The 7,880-nt window shown below is 35.3% G+C and overlaps 1 long non-coding RNA gene across 1 annotated transcript; it reads left to right on the forward strand.

Annotated features, from left to right (window-relative positions):
* Positions 1–1,646: 1,646 nt before the first annotated feature.
* Positions 1,647–6,765, forward strand: LOC131383385 (uncharacterized). The gene is made up of 2 exons (XR_009213374.1): positions 1,647–3,464; positions 5,913–6,765. It is a non-coding gene; the product is annotated as an uncharacterized LOC131383385 (long non-coding RNA).
* The last annotated feature ends 1,115 nt before the right edge of the window (positions 6,766–7,880 follow it).

A 7,880-nucleotide genomic window follows, 5' to 3' on the forward strand; every position in this document is an offset into this window, starting at 1 on the left:
ATTTTATTCTAACATATTTTTTTACATTTTTGTTTTTAATCCATATGGGATTTAACTTTGGATATGCATTAAATAGGGGTCTAGTGTTTTTTCCTCTAGATGGCTATGTTAAAATCCCATGTATACTAAGATGCATTTTGGCACTCCCCATTTTAAAGATCTATTTATTTTTCTGAGTAATACTAGCCAACACATATCAGTGCATATACTATAGATGTCAAATCCTGTCCTAGTGCTTTACATACTTTACTTCATTTAATCCTGGCAGCATCATTGTGGGTAAATTCTGTTCCACATGAACTTTAAAATGCCTTTATCAAATTAAAAAGAAACCATTGGAATTTTGATTAGAATTACATGAAATTTATATATGGATTTTTGGAGAATTGACATGCTTTATGTCTTTCAATAATGTTTTATTTTCTTCATATGTCTTAAACCTGTCTTGTCAAATTTAGCCTTAAGCATTCTGTACTTTTATCACTATTACAGAAAGAATATAGTCATACGTCTCTTAGTGATAGGGATATGTTCCGAGAAATGCAGCATTAGGTGATTTTGTCATTGTGAAAAATGTCAGCGTCGTTACACAAACCTAGGTGGGATAGCCTACTAACACCTAGGCTGTATGGTCTAGCCTATTGCTCCTAGGTTACAAACCTGCATGGTATGTTACTGTATGGAATCCTGTAGGCCACTGTAATACAGTGGTGTTTGCTTATTTAAATATATCTAAACATGGAAAAGGAACAGTAAAAATAAGGTGTTTCATTATAATATTAAGGGACCACCATCATATGTGCAGTCCGTTGTTGACTGAAATATCACATGTGGCATATGACTGTGTTTTTCCATTCTTACTTCTTTTTGGTTACTGCTGTAACCATTCCTACAGATGCAGTAAGGATGGTATGTGTATTAGTCAGCTTTGTCTAAATTACACTGCAATAACAAGCAACCTGAAAATCTCAGTGGCTTATAACAACAAAAAATTTCCTGCTCATACTGCATGCCCATCCCAAGCTGGCTGCAGCTCTGCTTCACATCACCCTCACTCTGGGGCCCAGGCTAATGAAGCCATTGCTGTCGGGCACATTGCAGTCTTGTAGTAGAGAGGAGTCAAAGTATAGCATCTACTGGTTCTTAAAGCTCCTGCCAGGAAGTGTCACATATCACTTCCCCCACACTTTATAAGCCAAAGCAAGAAGTGCCCGTATCCGACACTGAAGCATCCGGGATGCATATGTTCTCCACAAGGAAGGGCCCTTCAAGTCACAATGCCAAGCCTGACACCTAAGAAATAACCAGTGAGATAGGATCAATACTCTTAACTTGAAGGGCAGCAAATATTGTCATCACTAATACCATGTATCACAATATTTCATTGTTAAGTTGGCGAGATTGAGAAATCCTAGAAAATGATACCTATGCAATAGACGTTTATCTCCATTCAACAATAATTGGTTTCTCTCTTACTTTCAAGTATGCAAGAAGATGACGCTTTTTCTTGTCTCTTAAATATAGCCAGCCAGGTGCAGTGGGTCACGCCTGTAATCCCAATACTTTGGGAGGCCAAGGCAGGTGGATCACCTGAAGTCAGGAGTTTGAGACCAGCCTGGCCAACATGGCAAAACCCTGTCTCTACTAAAAAAATACAAAACAAAATTAGCCTGGCATGGTGGCAGATGCCTGTAATCCTAGCTACTAGGGAGGTTGAGGCATGAGAATCGCTTGAACCCGGGAGGCGGAAGTTGCAGTGAACCAAGATCTCGCCACTGCACTCCAGACTCTATCTCCAAAAAAAAAAAAAAAAAATTAGATATAACCATGTGACTAATCCTGGCCAATGAAAATGTGAGTAGAAGTGGTGTGTGTGTTTCATTCCTGCACAGAAGCATTGAGAAGTTGAAGCATGATTCTCCATATCTTCCCTGCCATAGTGATAATAGAAGTACATGCTGCGTAGAAGTACCAAAAGGGTAAAGTAGCTAGAATGTCATCATATAGAAGACAGTGATTCTGGATGTCATCCAGATAAAGAGTCTATGGTTTTAAGTCACTGAGACTTAAGGGTTTTTTTGGTTTTACTTTTTTATTATTGTAATATAACCTAGCCTAGCTTTAATCAGGATAGGCTAGGTTATGGTGTAGTGGTAATACATATTTAAAATATTTTAACATAAAACATATGTGTGTGTGTGTATATATATATTCATTTATCCATAATGCGATGTAGGACAAGGTCCTTCTCTTAAGTATGGGTCTACTGATTTGGAGTACCATGATATCTTTCTTGCATAAACTACATCGATAATGCATCGTATACAGTTTTCAGTTTGGATTTCTCTAATGTGGTTCAATAACTTAATAAGACTTGTAAAAAAATGCAAATACAAAATCTTAAAATTTTCTCCTCATGCTTTAGAATTGTTATGCCCAAACCAACAGCATTTTTTTGCAACCTGTCCTTACTGAATCTTTCTAAAGCAGACAACTGAGCTTCCATGAAAACAAAAATTCATTCTTGTCACATTATTATGTATTGGCTTCAGTAGTATTTGTTCAAGTTACTTGGTTTATAATAACAGTACAACTGTCATAAAAATGTTTAGGAGCAAGCACAACTAGAAATTGGTAAACAAACAACTCATCTGGTAAAAGTGGAGTACATGGTTATGTAAGAGAGTAGCTCACAAGGTGAGTGCATTTTTTCTGCCATAAGCAATAGTCTGTAGGTTTCACAGATGACATGGAGAGCTTGTGTAAACCCCAAGAGTTATTTAGATAGAAGCAAACGAAGAGAACATATGGAGAACAATTACACACATATGTATATTCACATATTTATGTATCTTTGTGTATTGTGTCCAGCCATGTTACTCAATTAAACAGATATGTTCTTTCTAAGCATGTCTTAGAGCTTCTAAATATGTTGGCATATTATCAGCAAAAAGATAATTTAATCTCTTCTTTCCCAAATTTATATTATTTTCTTTCCTTATCTTACTGTACCTGCTACAACCTCCAAAATAATGTTGAATAAATAATGGTTATAGTGAATGTCCCAGTCTTTTTCCTGATTTCAGTGTAAGTATATTTAGTGTTTCACTCTTTGGGATGATATATGTTATTAGTTTTTTGGTAAGGTCTTTAATATTTTAGGTGGTAACTTTCTGTGGCAGAGACTGGCTAGATGCTCACCCATACATTTTCCTTTTCTCCTGAGAACACAGATCAACTACATTTTCCAGTCTTGCTTATGGTTATGTAGACCCAACCTAACTGAATTTTGATCAGAAGAATGTGGGTGGAAAAGAAAGATTATGTTTCCAGTACTAACCCTGAGCCTCCCACACTCTCCACACTGCCTTCCTTTCTCTACCAGTCAGATGCAGAGGACTTGGGACATCTTTCTAGTATATGGAAGAACTACTGATGGAAAGAGCCCAGGTCTTTGAATGACGGTGGGTAGGAGAGCTCCATTGTTGTCCCACACTGGATTATGACATGAGGGAAAATAACTTACTGTGTCAAGCCAATAAAGTTTGGGGCTCTTTGTAAGACAAGTTAGCTTCTGCTGACTAAAACATCTTCTCGTCAGATGTTATAGAGAGTTTTTAATTGGGATGACTGCTCAACTTTTTCAAATGCCTTTTAATCATCTATTTATATAATCACTATTTTTCCCCCACTAATTTGCTGGCATGATGAATTATGTCGACAGGTTTCTTAATATTGAAACCGTACCTGTATTCCTAGACTAATCCTACTTGTTTATATTTTTTATTCTGAAATATTGTTTCTTAAAATTGTATCCAGAAATTTTGCAGTTATAGTCTTAAGTGAGGTCATTCTGTATTTTCCTTTTTTGTACTATTTTTTTAATCAGATATTCAGATTAATATTTTGCTGGCTTTATACAATTAAATGTGGAGCTTTCTGTCTTTTTCTGTGGTCTAGAATGATTTGATTTTAAAAACATTGAACCAGGTGTAGTGCTTAGTCTGTAATCCCAGCTATTTGGGAAGCTGAGGCAGAAGGATCACTTGAGTCCAAAAGTTAAAGACCAGACTGGGCAACATAGCACAACCCCATCTCTAAAAAATATTTTTGTTGGATTTATTTCTAGATATTTTACATTTTGTGTTATTGTATCCCCTTAAAATTAGGTTTTGCATCTGTCTTGTGTTAATAGAAATGCAATTGACTTTTGCCTGTTGATTTTATGTCTAGCAGTCCTGCAAAATGTTTCATTTTCTTACAATTTGTAGCAGACTCTTTGAGTTACCCACGTAGAGAATTACTGAATTTATAAATTATGACAATTTGATTTTTTCCTTTCTGAGTCTTCTTTGTGTTTTGTTGTTATTGTCTTCATTGTTTTTGATATTCTGCAATGGCTAGAACTCCAACACAAAGTTATTAGGAATGATGCTAATTTATCTCATTGTCTTACATCCTTTTAAACGGAATGCTTTTAACTTTTTTTTTTTTTTTTTTTTTTTTTTTTTACTGTGGAGAATTACATTTGCCAGAGATTTATTTTTGCAGATACTCTTTATTAGGTAGGCTAAGGACGTTCTTTTCTACCCTTTTTGGATAAGAGTTGTTTGTTTATTTGTTTTAATTGTAAGTGGCTTGTTAAAATTTATTGAATGTTTTTTCTGCCTCTTTTGAAATAACTATATGATTTTTCTATTTTAATCTGTTGATGTGGTCAATTACATTAATAAATTGTCTAATGGTGCAGTAACCTTACATTCCTGGAATAAACCCTATTGATCATTATGTGGATATGGTTGCTAATATTTTGTTTAAGATTTTTATCCGTAATCAAGAGTGGAGTTAGATTGTAATTTTTTTCTTCTGTGGTTTTTGTATGAAGTTATATTAGTCTCATAAAATGAGTTAGGAGATGTTCCTTCTTTTATACTCCCTGAAAGAGTTTAGGATTGGAATTATCTGCCTTTGGATCCCGGTAAACTTGCCTATAAAACTACTTGGACCTGGACCTGGTGTTTTGTTTTTTGTTGTTGTTGTTGGTTTGTTTCTGAGTCTCGCTCTTTTCGCCCGGGCTGGAGTACAGTGGTGTCATCTCAGCTCACTGCAACCTCCGCCTCCCAGGTTCAAAGGATTCTCCTGCCTCGGCCTCTTGAGTAGCTGGGTTTACAGGCGCCTGCCACCATGCCTGACTAATCTTTCTGTTTTTAGTTAAGATGGGTTTCACCATGTTGGCCAGGCTTGTCTCCAACTCCTGACTGCAGGTGATCTGCCTGCCTCGGCCTCCCAAAGTGTTGGGATTACAGGCGTGAGCCACCTCGCCCAGCCCGTTTTCTTTGTGGGAATCGACTACTGACTATATTTCATTAATGATTATAGGCTTGGTGATAAACTATTTAACAACCAATTCGAATGGTTACACCAGTTAATCAGAATAGACCCCGGTCCAAAGCTAACAGTATGACTGTATAGTTGCATACAGGCTAAATATCAACCCTCATATTTTCAATTTCAGATTTTAATTTTCTTCTTAAGTTAGTTTTGTAAATTATATGTTTCCAGGAATTCGTCCATTTTCCTTAAATTTTAAAATTTATTTATTGTTCATGCTATTTGTATCTGTGTAATTGCTGTTGTATTTGCAATGTTTCATTTTCCATTCTTTTGTAGCTGCTTGCTTACTTCATCAGTTTGCTAAAGATCTGTCAGTTTTATTTTTTTTCAAGGAACCAGCTTTTTATTTTGTTGATCCTTTCTACTAAATGTTGTGTTTTGTTTAATTAATTTATGCTCTTAAAATTTTTATGTCCTTTATTTCTATTCTATTCAGGTTTTATTTCCCTTGTGCTTTCTTTTTTGACCAAGGAACTATTTAGAATTACAATTTGTTTTTTTTTTTTTGTTTTTTTCAGATGGAGTCTCACTCTGTCACCCAGGCTGGAGAGCAGTGGTGCAATCTCTGCTCACTGCAACCTCTGCCTCCCATGCTCAGACGATTCTGGTGCCTCAGCCTCCTGAGTAGCTGGGATAAAAGTGTGTACCTCCACACCCAGCTAACTTTTTCATTTTTAGTAGAGATGGATGTTTCACCTGTTGGCCAGACTGGTCTCGAACTCCTGACCTCAAATGATCCCCCTCTACCACCACCCCGCCCTTCCAAAATGCTGAGATTACAGGCATGAGCCACTGCGCCTGATCTAGAATTATACTTTAAAAAGTCAAAGTTTTTTATTATGTTTTTGTTATTAATTGCATTATGGTCAGATAATGTGGTCTAGATGATAGTGATTCTTTGATACAGTTAAGACTTGCTCTGTGAGCTAATATATTGTCAATTTTTATAATTGCTCCTGGGAACAGAAGGCATAGCTCCCGTCACATGATACAGGACACTATATATGTTCATTAGACCTGGCTTGTTTATTGGAATGGTCATATCACCCATATTTTTTTCTGATATTTTTGTTTTGTAAATTTCTGACAAAGATGTGATTAAAATCTACCTCATCATAGTGTATTTGTCAATTTTGTTTTCTTGTTCTGTCATTTTTTGCTTAATATTTTTGAAACTTTGATATTAGAAATATGCAAATTTAGAATTGTTTACATCTTACTAACGAATTGGACTTTCATCAATATGTTAATGCACCTCTGTCTCTAGTAATACTTTTTGCTTTATTTTTTCTTCATCTGATAATAATGTAACCACACAAACTTTCTTTCGGTTAATATTTATTAAATGTTTTTCCCTCTTTCTACTTTCAACTCCTCCATGAATTTACTTGTTTTACATGTGTTTCTTGTAAAAAGCAAAAAGATTTTTACCTAGCCTGATGAAAAGTTTAGTCTACTTACCCTTATTGTTATTTTAATATATTTGGATTCCATTTCTACCATCTTATTTTATACATTCTATTGTTCTGCCTTTTCTATATTCTTTTATATTCCTTCTTGACTTTTTTTTGGATTACATTGCATGTTTTGTTTTTTCTTATTCTGTTTTTTCCTTTTACTAGTTTAGAACTTATACCTTTATTTTTTATATTTTACAGGGGGGTCCTAGAATTTATAGCATATATATATATATATATTCATACACACACATACATATATATATATACTCATACACACATGTACATATATATATACATGTCTACATGTGTATACTTTAATAAAGTATGTAATTTAATAAAGTCTTAATCAGTGATTTACCCTCCTGAACAAAAGACATACCTTTGGTTTTTTGTTTTTTATTTTTTAATTTAATGGAGACAGGGTTTCTCATATTGTCCAGGCTAGTTTCAAACTCCTGGGCTCAAGCAGTCTTCTCGCCTCAGCCTCCCAAAGTGCTGGGATTACAGGCATGAACAACCACACCTGGCCAAAACACATACTTTTGAATGCCTTATTCCTGATCACCTTTTCCAACTTATATGCCATTTTTACCAGCATTTAGTTCTATATTATTTTTTAACCTCATAATTATGACATTATTATTGTTGCTTAACGTAGTAAATGATTATTTGGATTTACCCATATCTTTATCATTTTCTTTGCTAACTATCTTTTTTGGATCTCAGACCTGCTTTTTGGAACTGGCTTTCTTCATCTTGAAGTACATCCTTTTGAAGTTCTAATGAGTGATAGTAAATGCTGACTTTGTGTTTGTAGGAGAATGGTTGGGTTTTGTTGTTGTTGTTGTTGTTCTTGTTTTTGAGATGGAGTCTTGCACTGTTACCTGGGCTGGAGTGCAATGGTGTGATCTCAGCTCATTGCAACCTCTGCCTCCCGGGTTCAAGTGATTCTCCTGCCTCAGCCTCCTGAGTAGCTGGGATTACAGGTGCCTGCCACCATGCCTGGCTAATTTTTTGTATTTTTAG

This window comes from Hylobates moloch, unplaced genomic scaffold (genome assembly GCF_009828535.3).
Source record: "Hylobates moloch isolate HMO894 unplaced genomic scaffold, HMol_V3 SCAFFOLD_4, whole genome shotgun sequence".
NCBI classification, from domain to species: Eukaryota; Metazoa; Chordata; class Mammalia; order Primates; family Hylobatidae; genus Hylobates; species Hylobates moloch.